Source organism: Serinus canaria, chromosome 1A, assembly GCF_022539315.1.
Source record: "Serinus canaria isolate serCan28SL12 chromosome 1A, serCan2020, whole genome shotgun sequence".
NCBI classification, from domain to species: Eukaryota; Metazoa; Chordata; class Aves; order Passeriformes; family Fringillidae; genus Serinus; species Serinus canaria.
The window spans coordinates 56,478,146-56,501,579 of NC_066314.1; the positions used below are offsets into that span (position 1 = coordinate 56,478,146).

Sequence of the window (23,434 nt, forward strand, 5' to 3'; positions counted from 1 at the left end):
GAGGAAAATTACTTTCTGCAGTTGAGTTTCTGCTAGCACAGGTTTGGCAACTGTGCTGTGCATATTTTCACTATCCAGTTGTTTATACTTAATATACTTCTGTGATCCTCAGCAGGAACCTCTTCCTGCTGAGGATCACAGAATGGCCTGGGCTGGAAGAGACTTTGAAGACCATCCAGTTCTAACCCCCTGCTATGGGCAGGGACACCTTCCACTAGCCCAGCTTGCTCAGAGCCCCATCCAACCTTGAAAAATTACAGCGATGGGGCAGCCTCAGCTTCTCTGTGCCAGGGCCTCAGCACCCTCACAGGAAAAAATTTCCTCTTCACATCCAATCTAAACCTCCCCTCTGTCACTTTGGAGCCATTGCCCCTTGTCCTGTCACTCCAGGCCCTTGTCAAGAGTCTCTCTCCATCTTTCCCGTGGGCTCCCTGCAGGCACTGTAAGGCCACAGTGAGGTCACCCCAAAGCCTTCTCTTCTCCAGGCTGAACAATCCCAATTCCCTCAGCCTTTCCACCCAGCAGAGCTGCTCCATCCCTCTGATCCCCTTGGTGTCCCTGCCCTGGCCTGGATCCAGCAGCTCCCTATCCTTCCTGTGCTGAGCCCAGGGCTGGATGCAGCCCTGCAGGGTGGCTCAGCAGAGTGGGGCAGAGGGGCAGAATCCCACCCTACCCTGCTGCCCTGGGGCTCTGGGGGTGCAGCCCAGCACCGGGGGGGGGGGGTTCTATCTTCTTTTTCTAAAACCTAGTTTAAATCCAATTTCAAAGTTTTTGATTAACCTCCAGAAAAACTCAACAGGACCCTAAAGTCTCCAAGCAGCAAGCTGACAAGGAAACCTCGCTAGTCCCATCTATGTCAATCATGGACCAATATGGGTGTGATCTAAATATTTGTGTTATTTCTAGGTACAGCTTTCTGTGCTCAGAACAGAAGCTTGCCCAAAGTTCACTCATTTCAACAAAAAACCCCTTCAGCTCAATGGATTTTGACCTAATAGTCCCATTCCAGCCTCGGGATGATGCTAGCTGCTGTTACTGAAGTTCATAATTATCAGATCAGCATGTTTGCCAAGCACTGCTCTGGAGTATGTTTCAGACAGAAAAATAAATATTTTGTTCCTTCATAATTCACATTTTCAGTAATATCACCATTCACAAGCCCCTGTTTTATTTAATCTGCTACTGAAAGGAAACAACATTCCTTGCCAGATAAAACAAATCAGATATTTCGTGTGCAGATTCTTCTTTAACATTATTGCCATGACTAGATCCTTCTGACACCCTTCCATTGTTACAACAGTCTCCTTTTGGGAAGGGAAAACAAAATAAGACTGCAACATGCCATCACTGACACTTCAGCATTTCATTTACCTTGTTTATTTACTTCATCTCCTTTAGCCTTCTTTCCCCAATGTGCAATAGGGATGAATAAGTTTTGTTACTTGAAAGTTAAAGAATTAATTACACATGTTCTATTGAAAGCACCACTAAGAAACCAAGTAAAATTAGCCCCATTGGAACAGGCTTTACTACTTAAAAGGCAAAGATGTTCAAATGTTTTAGCCATTTTCAGCCATTCTTCCCCCATGGGGCATTTGGGTGAGGCGCCTGTTATAGTCCCAGCTAAAAACAGAAAGTGCTCCATGACTCGTGAACCAAAAGGAGGGGACACTCCCAAGAGCCTGATCCCCAGGGCTGTGAGAAAACCCTGGGGAGACACTGCCAGGCACACAGGACTCAGGATGCAAACACTGCACAAGTCCTGCAGCCACCGTGATGATGATGATGACACCAGGGGAACCTGGGGGATAGCAAGCATTTTGGGGTGTCAGCAGCCAGCTCTAATATGCTCCCTAAACACCAGAAGACCTTAATGCACCCAAAAAAGATGTTTTCAAGATGAAAGAAGGTACTTTCCTGCCTTGAGGTTGATTCCTAAACCTAAAAACATCCCAAAATAGCAGTGTGGGGCTCTGATTAGATCAGGCAAAAAATCCCCCTGCCAAACAGCAGGAACCCTCCCAGGCCAGGCCAGGCCTGGCCTGTGTGCGTGCTGTAAGCTGGCACCAGCCAGGACTGTCTCTGAAAGGAGCCATCCCATTTTCCGTCCAACCATCTGTTTGTTTCCCTCCCGCTGCTGCTTCGTGCTTTGTGCCAGCACAAGAAGCTGCATGACCCACACTGAGGAACCATTACTAGGCTGAAATAAATTCTTTTTAAAATAGTTTGGGTGAGGCTGGTTTCAGCTGCAGGGATTGACAAGGGCCACCCTGCCCCAGGCTGAGCCCACTTGGCCCTTCCCATGGAGTCAGTCCGAAAGTGGGAAATAAGCGGGCATGGCCTCCTTGTCTTTTAATCTGGCTCACAGAAATTAATCTCGGGAATCATTCCAACACACCCGCAGTAATGATAAGGAAATATTTCCTAATATGGAATAAAAACTGAATATTGGAGTTGTGCTGCACTCCAGGATTTCCTGCTATTCAACACAGCTGAGCAGCAGAAATCTCCCATGAACAGCGGCTGATATTCAGCTCTCTGCTGCTTTCGACGAGCAGTGAGCGCAAATTCATTTCCCTAACAGGAAAAGGTACAGGCTGAAACTATGTATGGGTATACAAGAGTATACAGGGGAATATATGCATTAAAAAAACCCTAGGTCTATCTACACCTATGTAAGATCCATAAACTATGTTTATTTCCCTTGGGAGTTAATCTTTTGTCCATTCAAGCAGCAGAGAAACTTTTGATCCAAACGTCATAACCTTGGATTTCACAAACAATGGGAGACTGGCCATGTGAAGTTTAGAAAAGCAAATCTACTAGTAAGGACACTTCCATCTCAGCCGCACTTGCCTTCAGCCTTGGGTGATACAATTACATTCTTTAAGCTTTACTGTCAATAGCTCTGTCCCATAGCGAGGAGCACATTTCAAGACATTCCATACTTAAAACACTCACTCAGCACTGAAGGACACACAATGACTTACCAACACCTTCCTGAGCTCAGTTCTTTCAAATAACTCATTTTATTCCCTTTACTTCTTAAGACAATCCAGCCTTTGGGGTTTAGCAGTATCCACTCAAACTGCCTCACTGAGCATGTGTGTGTGGCTGCGGGCAGGATTCCCCCACCCACCCCAACCTCACTGAGAAAGGGGACACACAGGGGGTTGTACTTCTGCTCCACCTGCAGGGATGGAGGGCTAGAGCTAGGAACAGGAAGGGAACAGAGTTGCTAGTGTCTCCACACACTGCTGTCTTCCAAGGAGTGCTCCAAGTGGGAGGTCAGCTCAGGACAACACTCTGATGACTAAATGAAGCATGAGACTGATGAGGGAACCAGACCTGCAGTCCCAAGCAGCCACTCCTTTACTTCCAGTGTTTACCACTGCATGCATTTTAATTTCCTGGGGACAAGAGAAATCAGTAGCTTGTTGGAAAGCCCACAGTGCTCTGCAGTGAAATAACATTTCAAAGCTTGCTTTACCTCACTTCTATCTGTCCTTTCTCCTGGCTCTCCCCACGTTTCACAGGGCTGCAAATCTTTATTTATTCTCTCAGAAGTGTCTAAAAACAGGAAGCTTTTCTATTTACTGGAGTAACTGCATTCCTGTGCACTTAAGCATTCTCACAGCTTTTAGCAGGTACTTGCATCCAGGAGTAAGAAAACACTGTTTTAAGACCCATTGAATTAACTGGCATAAAAAAAGCCCAAGCTAAATATCTTGCTGCAATGTTTTGCATCATGAAATAATTACAAACAGAGCAAGGTCAACAATCATAAATCTGCTTCCTCCTCAGTTACTGGTTTTCTGGATAAAGTCCTACTCAGGTCCAATTAAAAACATGTCCTGCTCTAAAACATGTACAACTGCCCAAAGGTAACATTCAGTCACAGGGAACTTCTCTACATCTTTTGTGACAAAGAGGCAAAAGTTGGCACAAAAGCAATGAATAAGCAAAGAAGCTTCTAACACAGCACCAGTACAAGTTTCAAGGAAACTGTGTTACATTTTCAGATGTCATCCAAGAAGCTCTGCTCTTAGATTTTAGGTATTTTGTAAAGCCCTTCTACTTCCTAAGGAGCCTAGCAAAGCAGGACCTTTGAGAATTAGGAGGGACTGCTGCACTGAAGAATGCTAGAGAAGGCACCAAGTTTGCTTTTCTTTTCCACTGATGTATGTTCAAACCCCTGACTCTTGCCAGGCTCTTTTTAGATCACATCAATCAAATTAAGTAATTACACATGATAAGTCTGTGCCAGCAAAGGAGCTGACTGCTAAATGAGATGCAGAATATCAGTGCCCGGCCATGGCCTGTGCAGTGCCTCCAGTCAGGGTTAATGAGCACAACAGATCCCTCTGGCCCTGCAAAACTGTAAATGCAGGTAGTGTCTGTTGTCAGTGTACACAACACTGAAGAACAGATGTTTGCCCATTCAAATCCCACTACAGCACTTCATTACTTGAACTGGGATATTTGGAGCAGCAGACAGCTGTTGGCACACAAAGCAGACTAACTTGGTGAGGGCCCAGAGATAAAGAGATGTCTGTGGTTTCCTGACGTAAGAGAGGAGCACTTGGTACCACCCTCCTGGTGCCTGAAGCTGGGAAGCAGATTTGGAATGGTGGGGATGTATCTGAGCCATACTTTTACCACCACATCACCAGCAACAGAGCTAGAGAATGAAGCTTTATCTCATAAAGGAACCCTAATGATTACACCTAATTCCCATAGTGATAATAAGGATAACTGAGAAGAGAAAGCTTTACCACTTATCATCAGACTGGTTTAGGGGAGAACAGTCAATACAACAGTGGTTAATATATTTCAACATTTCTATCACATTGAGAATGCATATATCACAAACACACAGCAAGTGGGTAGCTGGAATTTATCCCTCTGAAATTTAGTGTTTAGGTAGAGAGGAAACAGCTCTTGCAGAAGCAGACTGCCTTGTGAAATCCCAGAGTCTTCCTGCAGCCTTTCCTTCATGTCCCAACTGCTCATCTCCTCCAAGGCTGAAGGGCACCAGGAATGCCTTGTTATGACAGTCTGTATGTCCACATAACTGCATATTCACCTCCTACATAACTGCATATTCACCCTCTAGGAAGAGCAGAGGAAGGCAAAAAAGGAACTGCATGCAGGTGAAAGATAATGAGGTTTGTGATGGGCATTAGCTCCCGGTGAGTACCACTTCTCCAGCCTTGGCCTGGGAAAGTTTACTCAGAATGGGTGCTGTTTTCCTTTAAATTCATCTCAGATATTTGATTCTATTATCTGGTTTCCAAGTTAAAGGAAAAGAGAAGCAAATCAGGGCATGGATAAATGCTCTGGCTATATCCAGCTGCAAAAGTAGGGGAAAAAGAACAGAAGAGATCTGCTTAAGTTCCTATAAGATATTAAGGCTGTATGTTAAGCATGCATGAAAGCGTAAATTTCCAGATTAAAAATAAATAAATAAAATTTAAAGAGCCAGTTTCCTAAGCTTTCAAGATGAAATAGATTATGGCAAGAAAAGCAGAAAAAGATGATAAATTCTCTAGGAGCAAACCTCTCCCACCAAGGAAGCCTTCAGAACAGAAAGCCTTGGAGCATGTCCTGAGGGCTAAGCACTCTTGACTGAGAAAAGGAGCAGGACTCATCAGTAGAAGAAGGACTCTTCTTGAACAGGGGTCACCTCAAGCAAAGGAGAAGAAACACTTGTGTTCCTACAGAATGGCTCTCACAGTTCCTTTTCAAGGTGAAAGTCTCTACTGCCCCTGTAAGGCGACCAAGTGTCATTGTGCCTCCATTTCTTTATCTGTCAAGTGCAGATAAATACAAGTGGAGTTACCTGCAGGAAATCTGAACGGAAATACCAGTTTTGTACAAACAATGGGTCAAGATGGAGACTGGTGGAGTGGCAAATAAAGACTACTTTCAGACTGTGATCTGAATTGCTTGACAAATTGCATACAAGCAGCTATTTCCCATAAATAGTAACCAGAGAAAAACCCAAATAAGCCGTAGGAAGAATGAGATCATTTCCACTTTTGAAATATTATTTAACATTAACATTTCCTTATGGGCATGGGCCCTACGCTCAAGGCCTTTACACAGAAAGGACAGATATTGCTGCCAAGTCCTGGTTCAAGGACTTGTCAGTGCAGGTCTACAATTGGTTGGTTCTTAGAAAGACAAGAAAATTCTCATCCAGGGTTCCAACAAAGTCCCTTCCTCTCCACTGGGCTGATCCCTCACGTTCCACCCACACATTCCTACAGTTTTCCTAATAATGCAGCCACAGTCCAGTTAGGGCAACTCAGCAGCCTGACAAAATTAAGCTACCAACCAGCTCATGCTCTTCTGAAAAGGAGACCACTCTTCCATAAGATCAGCAAATTGGTTTGTCCCATCCTCCAACTCCACAAATTCTGTGAAAGAGGAGGAATTAAATAGGGACAGGCACAGAGGACAAGGGGGAGAACAGCACTGTCCATTTTGCAGGCAGCCAGGCTTGGACTACATCCCAGTAAAGTTTGGATACACTTGTGGCAGTGGGAGTACAGGGTTGTCCCTTTGGACAGAGGCCATTTATGTCACATCGGGTGCAACAGAAACCCCAGAGCCCCACAGTGACAACTGTTATACAAACATTGACTCTCACCAATGAGTCACATACCTCTTGCCCCCACTTTGGCTGGCTCCCTTTGGAAATGGGCTGGTGGAGAGGAGAGCTGTGCAAAGCTCTCAGAACACAGGCTGTAACTACTTTCTGACATTCCCTTCTCTTCAGGCTGCAACAGTACAGAACACAATCCATTTGATTCTAGTGGAAATGGCCAAGGTGAGGCTACCCATGATGAACAGCTGAGCACCCATCCATGTGCTGCACTCCCCATGGATCACCCCAGTCACATTTACAAAGTCCAGGAAGGGTATGTACCATGTGCTGCTCCCATTTGCCTTGTGAGCTCTCCCAAGTTCTCCTGGGGCACTGCTTGGTTCCAGCACACTGAGAAAAGCCCAGCATGGACAGCAAGCTCCAACAGCAATGCTGAGTTGCAGCAGAAGCCCACCCTGCAGCACACACAGACACATCCCGTACTTCAATCTGAATAGTTTTATGGTCACTCAAACACTTAAAGCAATGCCCAGTACCTGATCTATGCGAACATATCAGGAACATCCACTTAAAGGCCCATCCTAATTTCTCACTCATTCCTAAATGCATCTCCTCTCAGTCTATTCAACCACTCTCCCAGAAGAGTTGCCTGCTCAGGTATTCCTAACAAAACCTCTAATGGTGACTTGAAGTGGACAAATCCTGCAGAACAAAACCACATTAAGTCTCTGTCATTTGCCAGTGATGCAAGCATTGAAGTAGTGAATATCTGGAGTTTTCTGTTTCTAATTGCAGATGATGTATATACAGAGGAAGGATGCTCTTGTGGTTACAGCACAGGAAACTGCATTAAGTAACAGATGATCTGGATTCTATTTTACTTCCTATGTGCAAAACCAAACCATACAGAAAGAAAAAGAAAACATGAACTTAGGGTGTGCCTCTGTCACCCTACAAGAAAGCAAACATCATTCCAGTAGCCAGCAGGTCATGTTAGGAGGCTTAAGGAGTTCACAGGCACAAAAGACTGGGGTCTTAAGAATTAAGAAGTTATTAATTCATTCTGAAAATTCATTACTTAACCTACAACACAAGACATAATATGAGACGTGGGCCCTCCTTTTTAGGTGCACTTGTGTGAGCTGCTCATTTGAGGGCTGCAGCCAAGCACGGATCTGTATATTATGGGTTTGGAAAGGTGTGTGCCAAGATAAGCACCTGAGACAGCTTGCACTGTTCCAAAGACAGGGCTGAAATCTCACCATGAATTCAGAAACAGGGGGAAAATATATGGGAATAAGCAATAGGAAGGACAATGAGTATCAATGCTCTGCAGGAGGCCAAATTTGGTGATAGCATGTCCAAGCTGAGCTCCAACAGGCTTGGAGAAATGCTGCTCTTGTGAGTCCAGCTGAGAGCATTCCTCCAATGACTCTCCAGGCAATGTTTACATATTCTGTTGCTCACATGCAAGTAACATTAATCAGCTGCTTTTAAAGCACTGATAAATAGGCAACCTTTGGAAAGTTTTACAGTTTCCCTGTAAAGCCACACGCAGTATCAGGAATGTGGTTTGTCACACTGATTTAGCACAGGGTAAGAGAGAATACGTCCCAGTTTCACAAATCACAAGGAAGCAGCTGCTCTGCTCTATTCTCTTCACATCTGAAAATGTAAGGAGCACCAAAAAATAAAGAAAAAGTAGTCTAATAAAGTAGTATTAGCACAGAATAAAAAACATTTACATCTGATTCCTCAGATGATTACTCAGATTAATTATTGCTTCAATTGAGCCTTAAAATATATTTTACCTTGCACTCATTTACAAAATGAAAAGCAAGTGAAAGCCCTTATTTTAGAACTACCCCTGGCAGTCAGAAAAGGTCTGGGAGAAACTAGCACTTTTTACTCCATAGATTATGCTCTCTTGATACCAAGCCCTACCTCCCTAGCCTAGATCCAAAATAAAAAATCAATTATTCTCCCTAGATCTAAAATGGTAACTCAGGGTTGGAAGCAAGATCTGGAGGCCAGTCTACCTTTTATTTTTTTTTTTTAATCCCCTTGAGTAAAATTTTGCAAAATAAATTATGGAAATTTCAGCAAATCCTGAAAGCAAAGGGAAGCTGCTCTGCTGGCAGCCTCCAGGAGGGAAGGTGTGCCCTCCCTCTTCCCAACATGCTCAAAGCTGCAAAGGTCTCTTGGGGTTGCTAGCAAGCCTCAAGCTGCTTTCCTCTCCTCTGGGTTATCCCTTGTGTTAATAACGCAAGAAAGGATCTCCATCTTGCAATGAACTGGAGCTGCAGCCTTTATTCTGCTTCCCTGTGTCATGTAGCTTCCACCCAGCCTTCAAGCAAATTATTTTTTGACCTTGAAAAATATTTTCCAACCAGACCTAGAGGTACTTTGCAAAACTGAAACATAAAACACATGATCTTGATAATGCAAGCTGGCACCTGTATCACCTTGACTGAGAAGGAAATGAAGTAAAGCCAGCCTTCAGTCCTGGCAAGATTTTGAATGTGTATGAGCAAGGGAAGATCCCTGACTTGCCACAAGTATCTGCAGCAGCCTCTAGGGAACAGGCTCCTTCCATTTAGTAGCAGAAATTTATCCAAGAAAGCAAAGAATCCTAGAGCCATCAGGGTTGGAAAAGACATGCAAGATCAAGTCCAGTGACTTGATTAAACAAGTCAAACACCAAACACCACATCAACTCAACCACAGCATTAAGTGCCACCTAAAATAATTTCTTGAACACTTCCAGGGATGGTGAGCAACACATGCTGACAGCACTCTCCACATACAGTTCTCAAAAAATGCGGACAATTTCAGTCTGATTTCAGAAATGCAGAAAGCAAAGCATAACAAAATTAATCAGAGCTACCAAAAAATAAATTAAATCAAAAGTTAACTATGCAGCACTGGTGTTTGAGGCACAATGAGTAATTTGCAGAAGCTGCCAAAAACCTGAAGGAAGAGACGAGGCACAGAATGAGTCCTGAATCTCACCTTGAGTTTAGTATTACAGTCAGATCAGGTCAGCGCTGGGCAAAGACACACTGCTCCTCTGGCAAGGCTTCACACAGACACACGTTTGAAAAATAAAGTGTGTGCACTTCAGGAACATAAAAATGCTTTATGGAATCCTATTTTTAACACCAAATGCACAATGAACTATGGGAAAATCTAGAATTACAGCAGGAAACAGAAGAAAAAGCTCAGTTGACCTGAGCCAGGGGATTTTTCAGAGGTGCAACTGCAGAGGATCACAGGAGCCCTGGGGCTCTCAGCTGCTGTTGAGGGAACACATTCTTCATGCTCTTTTGGAGAAAAACAAACAGATCCTGACCACTCTGCTGGCAAAACAAAAGGAGGCTTGGAATTCACAAGTTCTTGCTTGCACCTGCAGGGATATTTGACAAAATATTTGACTAGATCCTGTTATTGTTGACATTTCACCTGCCCCAGGGAGCTAATCAGAAGTCACACAGCAGTATCAGGGTGTTCACTTGAGGCAGCACAACTGCAAGTCCACCCAGGCCTTCCCTGCACCCAAATTTTTTCCAACTGTAGCCACCCTTGCAGGAGGTAGAAGCAAACATCTCCTCCCAGTGCTTCTCCAAGTCCACTGAGCAGCCAGGATGGTTAACATGTCCAACTGCCTCGGAAGTGCAACTTTTAAACACCCAAAGCCAGGTTGATGAATCCTGCCTGACATCTAACACAATGCCAACTCTCATTGTGCTGAGGATATCTGGAATGAGTCTTTAGATTTAGCAGCTTGCTTCTCCTCATAATCTCCAAAGCCTCTGTTGGCTATGCCTGCAACAGGTTTCTCAAACACCTTTAGAGACTCATCCTCAGCAAACAGTCCTACAGCAAACAGATTTCACTTTCAGTTAAACTATGTTCCAAAAGCCCAGTGAAGCAAAGAAAATAGGTGGCATACCTCCTCCCCTTATCCCCACCTGCACCACAGGACACTGGACCCTCCAGCAGAAGAAGGCCAGGCAAGACTGTAATGTGGATAGGCACAGCTCCCACCAAATTTAAGACACTTTGAATCCAACTGTGGCTTCAGCATCTTGTCATTTTTGCAGCCTTTAACTCTGGCACCTCACAGACAGTAAAAATATTCTTCACATAAAGAAAGAAGATGAAGATCTGAAGCTCCATATATAGAGCTTGCTAAAAATACCTCTTTGGAGACATCCCTTGCCAAATAGGTGCCAAAACTTCAAAGGCTGAATTATCATGTTGAAATATTTGAAATGGAAGTTGTTATGACTCTTGTGAGGCATGGCTGGCAGGCAGAGATGGCATCTTTCAGCTCCCAGACCTGGTCCAGACAATAAATGGAAACAGCTCTTTGGTGGCTTATGTGAAATGAGTCAAGGGATTTCAGTCCAGCTCTCAGCAAATTAGGAACCATGTCACAAAAGCATCAGTAAGTGTCACTTCCTTTGTTGATACCATTCTGAAGGCCAAGGACTGAATAAAGTAGGGAAAAAGAATTATCTTCCCTCAAAATAGCACTCTCCTTCAAAACACAAATTGCTTTTATTCAGCATCTTTTGTGAAAGCATCCCAATGCATTTTTGCTAAATATGAACTAAGTATTCCTTTAAGTAATACCTGAAATCTAAGTATTCCTTTAAGTAATACCTGAAATCCAACGCTTTACCAGTAGTAAAGCCCAAGACCTACTGGCTTCCAACATGCTAGAACCATGGAAAAGGAGAGCAGGAATATTCCCATCCCACATGCTAACTGTACTTCTTTCTGGAGCCAACAGAAGTTTCAGAGCTCTCAAGCATTTTTCTTTAAGAAAATTTAGCACAGAAGCAGAGGTTCCCCTTGAACCAACCACTTCATTTCAAAGAAATCAATCATTAGTTACATTTGCCTTAAAATCTTGCCAGTAAAAGGGCATGAAGCAGGTGAGCCAAATTTAGAAAATTAAGTAACAATATTTTAGACTCTGCTTTAAGAAAACAAAGTAATTTTAGCCGGATGTGTCACAATTCAGAGCAATAGCTTTGAAAGCATCACTTGATCCCATTAATTAACTGGAACTTTCTGGGATGGCACAAGGTAACTGAATCTAATCACACAATATTAGGGGATTGGTGCTGCTCAGTAAATTCAGAGATGCCAAGTTGAGCAAAAAGAATGTGTTTCATTCAGAGATGAAAGCCTTCTGAATTTTGGTGCTTTGTAAACAGCTGCTAAACTGATTGAACAATGCCTGTGAAGTACACAAGGACAAATGTGGTCAGTACCTCAAAGAGTACCACATTTCAATATTGAAAAAGCACTTGTGAAAAACATCTCAGCCCACACATATCTGCCTAGCACTTAAAAAACGTCCTAAGAATCCACAGCAGAGGCAGGATTATTCTTTGTCAGTCCCCTCTCCCTCAAAACTGATGAGAATTATACCACCAAATTCAATATGGGCAGTAGATGTATCAAAAAAAAAAAAAAGAGCCTTCTTGGTTAGAATTAGCACTGACTGAGGTACCAAAGGAAATCAAGAATTACAAGAAATTCTTTGGTGTTTATTTTATGCACACATTAGTCTGCCATTAATCTGGAAAGCCATTGGAATGCATTCAGTAAAGCTTACTTAGCTAAATTTTATTTCATTAAAGTCAGGGTAAAACATAAACTACCTTCCTGATCTATCCAAGGAAGGGAAAGCAAAGGCAGGCGCTTGCTATAGCGCAGGACAAAAAGCTCCTGTTTCCCTGCCTTGATGTACATAAATACTGGCAGCCCACTCGTGTCAGTGACTTCATCTTGTAAAACAGGTGCTTTGCTGACAAGATCATCCCCACCCCACTTCCAGACAGGAGTCTGGCCTTCCATCCAAGCCAAATACGGAGCTTGAGCTGCAGTGCTCCTACTAGGGGGTTTCCCATTTTGCAATATCTGAGGAGGATTTACTTTAGGATTCAAGGAGAAGGGGGGTGAGTGGTCCTTAATTAACCAGCCTTTGTGGCGAAACCCAGCCTTGCCTTGGCACGCAAGTGAGAGAGGGAAAGCACTTGGATTCCACACTGACTGAAGAAAATCTCATCCTGCAACTGCGTTCTCCAGCTGCACACAGGCAGATGCATATTCACCCTCCCTAATGTCCCAAGTAAGGATACAGAAGCTTTTGTCTTCTCAGTCTGTACATCTTTGAAGATGACACTACTGATGAGGAGCACTTCAGCAAAAGAACCAAGAAAATACATTTATGCTCTGGTTCTCAGACTGAGAAAATTACAGGCATAGAGAAATAAGAAAGACACTGTCAGGACTCATTTAAAAAATTAGCTTCTACAAGGAAAAAATACAAATAACACTAGCAGCTTTCAGTTTCTTGGATTTTTTTTCTTAAAGCAAAACAGTATAAGCAAAATTCTCATTATAATTCTTCTCTTGCAGCCTTTGCTCCCCAAGCAGCACAAGCTCATTCTGTGCCTGGGGGTCAACACCTGAAACTGGGCTGAACCATAAACAGAACTGAAATTGGCTTTCTAAATATTGCTGCTTGTTTAACAAAAAAGGCAGAGAGAAAATTAGCTAAAACTACTTATCTTTATTAGAATACAACAATTTCCACCCCCCAATTACTTCATAATTACTTTCTTTTTCTTTTGTGACTTTCCACCATGATTTCAATCCTTTCAAATGCAGTGACCCAAAGTACACATTAAAAAAATATGTGTATCCATTGGTTGTTCTCCCAATGTTCCCTTTGGATGATTGTTTTACAGAGCAGAAACGTTATTTTGCTTATTTGAACATAAAAAGGGCAAGCATATTGCTTCTTTGTACCCTCACAAAGGCCAGAGTTTTGTATCTTACTGAGCACCAAAGGTGAAGGCAGCAGTATTTTTGGCAGACTCCAATGAACCTCTTTGCAGCAGAGGTGCTCAGCAAAGTTATTCTGTCAGCAGTCAGGCTGCAGCACAAGCTGTGAGCAGCAGCTCTAGTCAGTGCTGCAGGTCAGGGTGTATTCAGACAGGAGAAATTCTCTCTTCCCTGGTTTTGGTGACACAATGTTCATCTCTTTCTCCTGAACTCTGAAAGGGATTTGTTCTTTCTTTTTTCATGTGCCACTACAAAAGTGGCTTACGTGTCTGAGAGCAAAAGCAGTCAGTTCACGTGAATCAGGTGCCCTCTGGGATTAAATGGGGCTTAAAGGTATCCAAGTGTGAGCCTAAGACTCTGGAGTTATGAATGAACCCCAGCTGTCAGAGACAATGCTTACAATGCTTCCAGCCTGACCTGGGAGCAGGGAACAGGGCAGGTTGTACTCAGACGGCTCCTGAAAAACCAAGTGGAAAGATCCTTTAGGTCACTCTACAGCAGCATCAGCACCACCAATCCCCATGGAAGGAACTGGGATTAGAGTTGAAACACATTAACATAAGTATCCACATACTGGTCAAACCCACTGACACAGCCATGGCCTGAAATTCTCTGCACTGATCATATTAGAATGGCATTCATTTCACACTCCTCATTGTGACAAAGCCCAGAGCAAGGCTGGGAAGATAAGAGCACACATCATCATTCCTGTCACTAGAAACATTCATACAAGTTCACGTGCATCTAAATTACATGGCAGGTATAACCAACCCCTTGAAAGGGCCAGAATTTACCTGCTCAAACTGATGAGCTGGTAACACATTCTAATCCTCACCTGGATACCTCCATACGTGACTAGCACACCAGCACAGCTGGAATCCAAGGATTCATCCCACAGATTGTTCTCCTGTAACACTACCATAGCTACCTGGCCTCAAAGATTGGAGACAGCCTTGCACATGGGGCTCAGAGTGACTTCACTGTGTTCCTTTCTCTTAAAGAAATGGGTGAACGTTGCCTGTAAACACTGTTAATTACTGACAACTAGAGCAGTCAAGAACTGGTGCAATATAAGAAAGGTAAAAAATTTTTCAATTTCTTTGAAGATTTGCCAGCAAAGCTTGACAATTTAAAGCATTCCACTTTGTTCTTTTCCCTTTATCACAAGCTCATGGGAAAAGGAAAAAAAAAAAAAAAAAGACAAGAAGAAAAAGATTTAACAGGCAGAAGAATCCCCTTTTGTATTCCTTTCATCTCCCAAACAACTGGTATTGTTTCTCCAGATCTCCTTCTCAAAATCTTCCTGCAATTCAATCTCCTAACTGAAACTATTTCTGAAGATGCTCATTCCTACCACCACAGCTCATCATAACTTAGTGATTTCCAACCCATGGTGCAGAGGGCTGGGAGGTAGATGATGGGCTGAGAATGTGCTGTGCCTTGACAGCACTCTGGGGTTCAATGGGCTTGGGAACCACAGCCTCAACCTCTGTTGCTTATTGTCATTTGGTCGAACTTCACTTTGATTTCACAAAGAATAAGCAACTTACAGGGGATTATTCCAGGTGTTCTTAACATAATTCTTACAGGCTTTTGTTTCATTTTTTTTTAAAGAAGGGAAAAAAAAAACCACAGGAAAGTTTCTAATTGCTACTTAGGCAATTGTGCAGTGAGATCACCATATCCAGACTACAAGCGAACTAAGATGCTCAAGTGATACAGACTTTATATGATCTCGTCTTCTCTGTTAAATTAAACACAGAGCACGAGTGTCCATACAATAATTAACCATAAGAGGAAGCATCTAACATACTTCAGTCCAAAGTGGTCATTTGTATTCTTTGCTCACGGGAGATTTGAGAGACGAATTCCTGAAGAACCCCTGTTTTAACAAACCTCAATTCTCTGCCTTTAGTCACTACTTCCTAAGACTACCTATGGCTGTGAAGATTAGGGAAGGACTAAACAATAAGACTTTACTAGAAACTTACAATATCACTAGGGTTGGTTGGTTTGTTTCTCTCCTCTCCCCTACAATAAACCTGAATATTAATATTTCCTTTCCTACAGCATTCATGGAAATGTAGATACATGCTATAACTAATTTCATTAAGTGAAGGCAATAAATTAAACTATCAGCAGACCGTTTAGTTTAGCAAGAGAAATTTTCCTTAGGCACAATAAAACTTCTGAAAAGGCAAGTGAAATATGGCAAGTCAGTCAGAGAACAGCCACACACCTGTTCAACCAGAGCTCTTTACCACTTTAGTGGAACCAACCAAGCACAAACAAAACCAATAAAAACCAGTGACAAATATTCAAGTTAATGACACCAGAAATTACATAATTCCTTTCTTTCACCTTATCTTGAAAGTTGGAATTTGCTGTGATGCGCTTGACTGCCCTTCCAAGACACACAACTACAGGACATGCACCACAAGCCAACCTCACTTCAGAGAACCGCAGACTGGTTGGGTTGGAAGGGACCTTAAAGAACATCCAATTACAGCCCCCTGCCATGAGCAGAGACACCTGCCACTATCCCATCTTGCTCAGAGCCCCATCCAACCTTGAACATTGCCAGGGATGGTGCAGCCTCAGCTTCTCTGGGCAACCTGTCCCAAGGCCTCAACACCCTTACAGGGACAGTTCTCATATCCAGACTGAACCTGCCCTCTGTCACTTTGGAGCCATTGCCCCTTGTCACTCCAGGCCCTTTTGAAGAATCTTTCTCCTTCCTTCAGGCACTGCAAGGCCACAATAAGGTCACCTCAAAACCTCTTCCCTGGGTTGGCCAATCCAATCTCTCCTAGCCTTTTAAACTGCCTTGCTAACTCTCACCAAGAATATTTGCTACCCCAGTGTCTCATAAGCCACAGCCATTGTATGGGAACGTGCTTTAGCAGCTGCCTGTTACCTGTCTGTACCAGCTGTGGCTCTCACTGCTGAATGACTGTGTCCCACATCCCACAGAGAACCTTGTATGCAGAACACAAAATTCCCTTATAGTTCCAGATTTTACAACTTGTTAAATTATACTTTTAATTACTGTTAAACAGGCTTCAATCTACATAACCAGTTGCTACTGTTTGAAGAAACAGGTACTCCCACTAAATCTGTACCTTGTGATTAAATTTGTTCTCCTTTCCTGCTCTGTGAACGCCACAGAGCAATCTTAAACTTCAGCTGCTGTTTCTGTTGTAAGAAACAACAGCTGTCTTTAAACAATGCAGTGCAATGCTTTTGTCTGGGGACCTACTAATGTAAGCTTTCCTCTTCATACAGGACTCAGCAGGCTAAAAATTAGTGACATTTTAAGTGGAACAATTCTTTCATCATCAGGCTGATATTTGGCTGCCATTCTGGTTACCTCCCTTATAAGGCACCAGCAAGAGGGAAGGGCAGGGAACACATTATGCAACTGCTCATTGTAAAAAGTAATTAAAACAAATTTTAAGAAATGTCTGTAATAAACACTTTTCCAATATACAAAAGGCAAAAGGAGCCTGATGCCATTGGTCTAAGGTCTGCCATTTCTACTGGGCTAATCTGGGAAAAGGGGATTTCTCCTGAAAAGTTTTCGTCAGTTTTTATGGGAAACAGTCGAACATTGAAGCCTGTGAACCAACCCTGCCTTCTCCAGAGTCTGGCTCAAATCTAGCTAATCAGCCAAAGAGGCAGCTCTGCCCTGGGTAATGAAGGGGTAACACTAGAACACCTGCATCCTGTCCCCTTCTCTGTGCACAGGTGTGATCCATGGAAATCTAAGACATCTAATCCCAAGTAAAAGGTTTTGTGGTGAGGCCATCCACATCTTGGTTGGTTTGTACATAACAGCCCTCCTGCAGACACAGAAATATCCTTTGGAATTTACCTATCAGTTAAGATGTAAGTAGGTTTTTACCAGTAAAGTCATATAAACACTGAGGCTTTATACCTGCAGAACAGATTCAAGAGTGTCCAGAGTGGCAGTGATCTGGCAAGAAGAGGCCCCCATCTGTCCTTTTGGGGGTTCTCAGTGATCCTGGAGGAAGTTCATGGCACAGCACAAGCATGCCAAGAAGCTCTCTCCCTCTCTGTTGCAACAGGGATGGGGACATGGATCCTGTACCACCAGCAGAGCCCCCAAGCACACACAGATCCCCACTTGTGACAAGCTGCTCCTGCCAAGCCCCTCTGCTTTGCTGCAAAATTCAGCAGCCATTCAGGGTAGTCAGGTGTCCTACTGAAGTGATGACTTTCATTCCCTCCTCATCCCTTGGCTATGGGACCGGAAGTTATGACTACGGCCCCTTCTGTACACTCCTGTTTACAAAGCTGAGTGTCTTTGCCACTCCTGTGGTTTGGTGTGACCCAGTATCTTCATTTTACCTGCAACCAGCTGATGCACAACTGTGTTTCTCATAAGCATTATTCTACTACAGTGGCTCATAAAAAGGGCCTTCAATCAAGTACAGCTTTCGGGGAAGGCCAAGTTTTCCAAGGGTTTGTCTGGGGGATGGTCGGCTAGGTTTTGTTTTCCTACCAGGAGATGTAATTGCTAAAATACCTAGGCACATTTTATAAAAGCAGTACTTAATGTGACATTACACACAGCTCTCTCAGAATTGTAAACAGCTCTCTTTATTACACAGAGTAGAAAAAGGTTTCACAACCTTTCATCTGGACAAAGACAAGAAAAATATTTTTTGTTTCCCCTTCTGTGGAAGGAAATTTAACACACTCCAATACACCAAGGTCTTTGCTAAGACTGGAGCTCCTGTGCAGCAGGTCAGTGATCACAGGCTCAAACTCTGGAACATAAGAGACATAGCTAATATAAGTTGCAGTACAGTAAACACTCTTTCTCTCTCACACGGATTGGAGTTATTCCTTTACTTCCTCACTGCCATTTCATTCTGTCACCTTTGATAAACTCCATTTGTTTGCACAACCTGTACACACCAAACCATTACTTCATCATGGCTGTTCCCTGTTACTAAAAGGTGAATAGTTGATTCCCTTTTTACTGCTTCAGGACATTCTCACTCTTGAGAAATCCCATAAACCCAAGCTATCATTTTAATCAAACACTGCTCTTTTAACTAGTCAAAACAAATACAACTGTTCCTTAGACAATCAAAATCCCATAGAAGTAGTCTTCGAAATTCTAGGTCTCTTTTCTTCACATTCTGATCAGTTGTAACTCTCATGAAACCACGAGTCAGCTAGCAAATTTGCAAGTCAGTAGGTATAAATATTAAAGACACACAACACAAATAAAGTTTCAGGTCTACAGTACAAACCAGAATATAAAATCTAACACCTAAATAAATTACCAAGAAATCAGAAAATCAGCTACTTGAAGTATAAAAATTTATTTTCTTTCCTGATCCACCATTTTCCTTTGCTTTTTTAATCTGATAGAAGTATTTAATGAGATATCAATGCATGCCTTACAAGATTACCTGATTTCCTAAGTAAGGCAGTGTTAACTATGACAACTGCCCATTTTAATGCTTTCCATCCTACATACTTCCCACACTATCAATGCTTCAAATTATTTATGATAAGGAAACTGAGTTTTTCTTGATCATTTATTTCTTCCCCTACTTCCTGTTTTGTTTTATATTGTTAAGAGGAAAATGTTCTATTACTTCCCCACACAAATACTGGAGCAAAGGGACTGCCAGAAGTTATTCTGTTTTAAACTACAGAATTGCAGGATTTTCTGTACCAATCAAATTATGAAGTCTGCTTTGCTGCATTTGACAACTAATTTCTGAGTCTTCAAGACAAGACTCTGCCACCTTAAACACAGTTCACTATTTAAATTCATAACACAAAATAAATAACTCTTCCCTGAGTTCCTACCCCACAGTATTAAATTGGCTTACCCCAGTATAACAATTTTTTGCACAACAAAAGCTGTTATTTAATCACCAGTCTTGGAAAAATTCTGCACCAACCCATCACAAAAATTAGACTCCAGTTATTTATCAAACCCATATTTTCAAGCCACAGCAATGCAATTACCACTAGTGGCAGGTCTGCTCTAAGTGCAGCTATATGTTGAAACGAGCAACAAGAGAAGATTAAATGATTTTGTGGACAATTGTATGCTTGATTTATGTCAACTGCCATTACCCTAAGACACAAAGCCTCTTTCTGGGAGACTAAAAGCAAACCATTTACCATATAATATCAGCTTAGCAGGCTTTGTGCTGATGAATACTGCATTCAGAGAAGCAATTCTTTTCATTGCAATTTCCATGTCTACCCTGCACCTCCTGGAATACAAATATCAAAGTTTATCAACTGGCTTCACATTTTAACTAACACTCAGCTTAAACTTGGTGGGAAGAACAACATTTTTATTGGAATAAACATGGACTGAGCAAAAGCTGAATCTGTAGGGAGGAGATAAGCTTTGAAAGCAAGACAAACTCACTGCCTAGACAGATCCAGAGGACACAGAGAGTGACTAAGCTCCTTGTGGTCACCACAGGATTCAAGAGCCATCCCAAACTACAGCAGCAACCTAAATGATTAAAAAAACTCCAACCCACCATTCAGAGTTTAGGGACAAAAAGACAGATGAGCCAAGGGAGGCTACACAGAACTCCAGAGAAAGAACAGGCGAGCACATCTCAGCCACATGCACTGAACTCCAGTGTGACATCCCATATTGCTCCGACCCAGGAGAGTCCCACCAGGGACTCCACTGAGGATCAGACCACCCAAGGTCAGCTCACACAAGCAGGGCCACAACAGATTATCTGACAGAAACCCAAAATTTCTGTTCTCCTGGGAACATTCCCTCACCAAGACCATAGGCCTGGTCCAAGTCCACTGCAAGTTAATGATGGGGTGTGCATTTACTGTTTGTTTTTTTAAGACAGACTAACTTTCTGAAAAAAAAGGGCAGAAAGAAATAAAGCATGATACCTGTCCTCTGTAAATATTTGCTTCTGAATACTGCTTAGCTAGTAGCTTGTGATTTGTTTTGCCCTGAAATGTTTGAGAAACAAGTGTTTAGAATTTTTTTAAGCTCTGTTAAGCAAAATTATTTAAATTGAACATATAGTATGCCAGGTACATTATGAAAAACAAATGAGTCCACAGAGCTATGCAAATTTGACTTTTCCTATCCAAGACATTTCTTAACAAAGCCAGGAAAACATGTCTACATATGGCATAGAAGGTAAAACTGCAGCAATTCTATTGGATACAGTAACAGATTTCTCAAATGCAATCAGGGTGCCCACTGATCATCACCTCTCAGGTCAGTAGCATGTGGCCTCCTATTTCTTTTCACTCTTCAGAGTAAAATTAAAAGCTGATATTCTTTCATTCCTGAAGGATAAGGAATGAAAACAATTTTTCAGATTCCTGTGTATATTCAGGCATCTTTTATGGAGCAGGCACAACTCTAGCAAGATTTATTAGCATCATAAACACTCATAAACAAGATCCCTCTGTTTTAAGTGACTTTAAAAAACTGTAATCAAAACACTGAATCAGTACACTTGACAAACCCCGACATCTACAGTCAAAAAAAAACCCCACTGCTCGCCAAAAAGAAGGTAAAAGCAAAACCAATACATCCCACCAAATAGCTTACAGGAAACGTCTCTTAAAAAAAACCTAAACAAAAACGAAACGTCGGCATTGCTTTTGATTCAGAGGCTACAGCAAGGCTCACTTATTCCCAGGGTGGCTTTTGCAAGAGGAAGCCAGGTACATCAGCGGAGGCACACGTGTGAACTCTGCTATTCTAACCCAAGGCGTTCCAGTTCAAGTAAAACCAAACAACTGCGCGACCTCTGTAAGTTCCTAGCATTTAACTTTTACCTGAGTCAACGAGAATTGTCTAAAGACACAGAGCACGAGCCGGACAGCCAAACCACGGGGGCCTCAATCCCAAACTCCTCCGGCTCTGCACAAGGTTTGGGATTTGCTCCTGCAGCGAGTGGAAACTTGTGAAGGTTGTTTGCTTTTCTAAGCGTATTACGGAGATAATTTCGTCCCTTGATTTATTTATTTATTTCTAAAGAGGGCAGGACACCCTTAAGCCCAGAGCCACGTTCTGTAGCACGAGTACAGCCCAGCCTTGACCCTGCCGGCGGGGTCTCCACACAGCCCCGGCCCCGCTCCCCGCGCTGGGCTCACCTCGGTCCCCGCACCGACACCCCCGGGGGCACCTCAGCCTCCCAGCCGGCAACAGGGGGACGAGCCACCCCGGGGGCTGCGAGAAGAGCAGCCCGAGGGACAGGCGGGCGAATTGCCCCGCAGCCCAGAGCCACCCTCGATCGTCCCCGCAGCCGAGGCTGAGGCTGCGCTCCCACAGCCTCCACGGCGATGGCTGCTCCTGCTGCCTCACGGTGCGGGGGGAGGAAAGAGAGGAGACAGGGGGAAATTCCCAGTCTCCAGCGGCAGGTGCCGGGGCTGTTTCCGCGGGCAGCGCCGTGGCGGAAGGTGCCCGACTCCCCTCAGGACCCGGCTCGCCTCAGGACTCACCTCCCGCCCGGTCCGAGCGCGGCGCCGCCCCCGCGCTAATGGCAGCGGGCGGGCCCACGGCGGGGGCCGATGTTTACCCGCCGGCTCTCGCGAGAGCCGCGCGCCGCCGAGCCCCGCTCCGCCATTGGCCGCGCCCGCTGGCGCGCGCCGCTCGCCCCGCCTGCCCCTGCCCGCCCGCCCCGCCCAGCCCCGTCCCGCGGCGGCGGCGGCGGCGGCGTTCGGAACCGGGCGGACGGAGAGCGGAGCGCGGGGCCTGCCGCGGCTGCCGCGGCTGCTGCGCTGCTCCAGCCGGGCCATTCCTGAGCGCACGGCACAGGATTGTGTCCAGATGGTTCTGGAATATCCCCAGGACTCGCCGTCCTCTCGGGACTCGGTCACTGGCCAGGGAAGAACTTGTGCCTCCTGCCCAGGTGGAACCTCCTGAGCTCAGTCCCTGCCCATTCCTCTGGTGCCATTGCTGGGCCCCTGGAGCAGAGCCTGGGCCCCGCTCGGAGCCCTCCCTGCAGACAGGGACACCCAGGGCTGAGGGCCCCTCTCAGCTGGGGCTCCTCTCGAGGCTGGACAGCCCCAGCTCCCTCAGCCTTTCCCTGTCAGAGATGCTCCAGGCCCTAAATCATCTCTGCAGCCTCCACTGGCCCCAATCCAGGATCTCCCTGTCTCTGCTGTGCTGAGGAGCCCAGGACTGGACACAGCACTGCAGATGTGCCTCCCAGGGCTGGGCAGAGGGGCAGGATGACCTCCCTCTACCTGCAATCCATGCTCTTCTCAGTGCACCCCATGATCCTGTCCCTCCAGCCCAGCGTAAACCTTGGCACTCAGCAAGCTCTGCCAGTCAGGACTCCCTGAAGGCTTGTGGCTGTGACAGGTCTCGCAGTCAAGAGTTAGGCTGGCCTCAGCTATGCAGAAGGCAAATCTGTGAGCTCACATGGGAGGAGTGACAAAGGAAAATTATCTGCTCCCATCACGACATGGAGCATGTAGAATTGAGGGAAAGTTTGTCTTGATGTCATCACTTGAGGAGAATTGCTGATGAGGAGGGCTTAACTGACAGATTTGATTTATTTTTCCTCATTAGTCTTTATGTAAAGATAAGGAACTTAGGAGTTCTGTGCACTAAAGCAGATTTCTTGTCCAGAGACCTCACAATTTCAGGATCCACAGGCAGCCCCAGAGAATCCACCATGGACCTCCTAGAGCACTGTGAACCTACCTGCTGAGACTGGCTTTTGAAAGCATTAGGTTGCTAGGTTTGAAATAACAGAAGCCTAAATTTAGCATGTCTTAACTTGAATGAGGTGCAGGAGTGCTTCCTGAAGAGACTGACTGTCCTTTGGGACATCTGAACTCAGGTCCCACGTTTGAAACCTGCAGAAGTTGTGTACTCATGTTCACCATGTTGGAAGTATGGACACATAACCCAGAAACAGAATTAGCAAAAAGGGAAAAGACACTCTA

At 44.2% G+C, this 23,434-nt stretch overlaps 1 protein-coding gene across 3 annotated transcripts in view; it reads right to left on the bottom strand.

Moving 5' to 3' along the window:
* STK38L (serine/threonine kinase 38 like) overlaps nucleotides 1–22,048 on the bottom strand; it is a 45,159-nt gene extending 23,111 nt beyond the window's left edge. The window contains exons 1-2 of one of the 3 annotated variants that reach the window (XM_018918617.3): nucleotides 21,980–22,032; nucleotides 21,314–21,422 (exon numbers count right to left, since the gene is read on the bottom strand). The gene's annotated coding sequence lies outside the window, so the exon portion shown is untranslated. Of the gene's footprint in view, nucleotides 1–21,313; nucleotides 21,423–21,979 lie in introns of all 3 variants that reach the window. The other 2 variants (XM_018918616.3, XM_050986305.1) reach the window with 2 other exon arrangements.
* Between the last annotated feature and the right edge of the window lie 1,386 nt (nucleotides 22,049–23,434).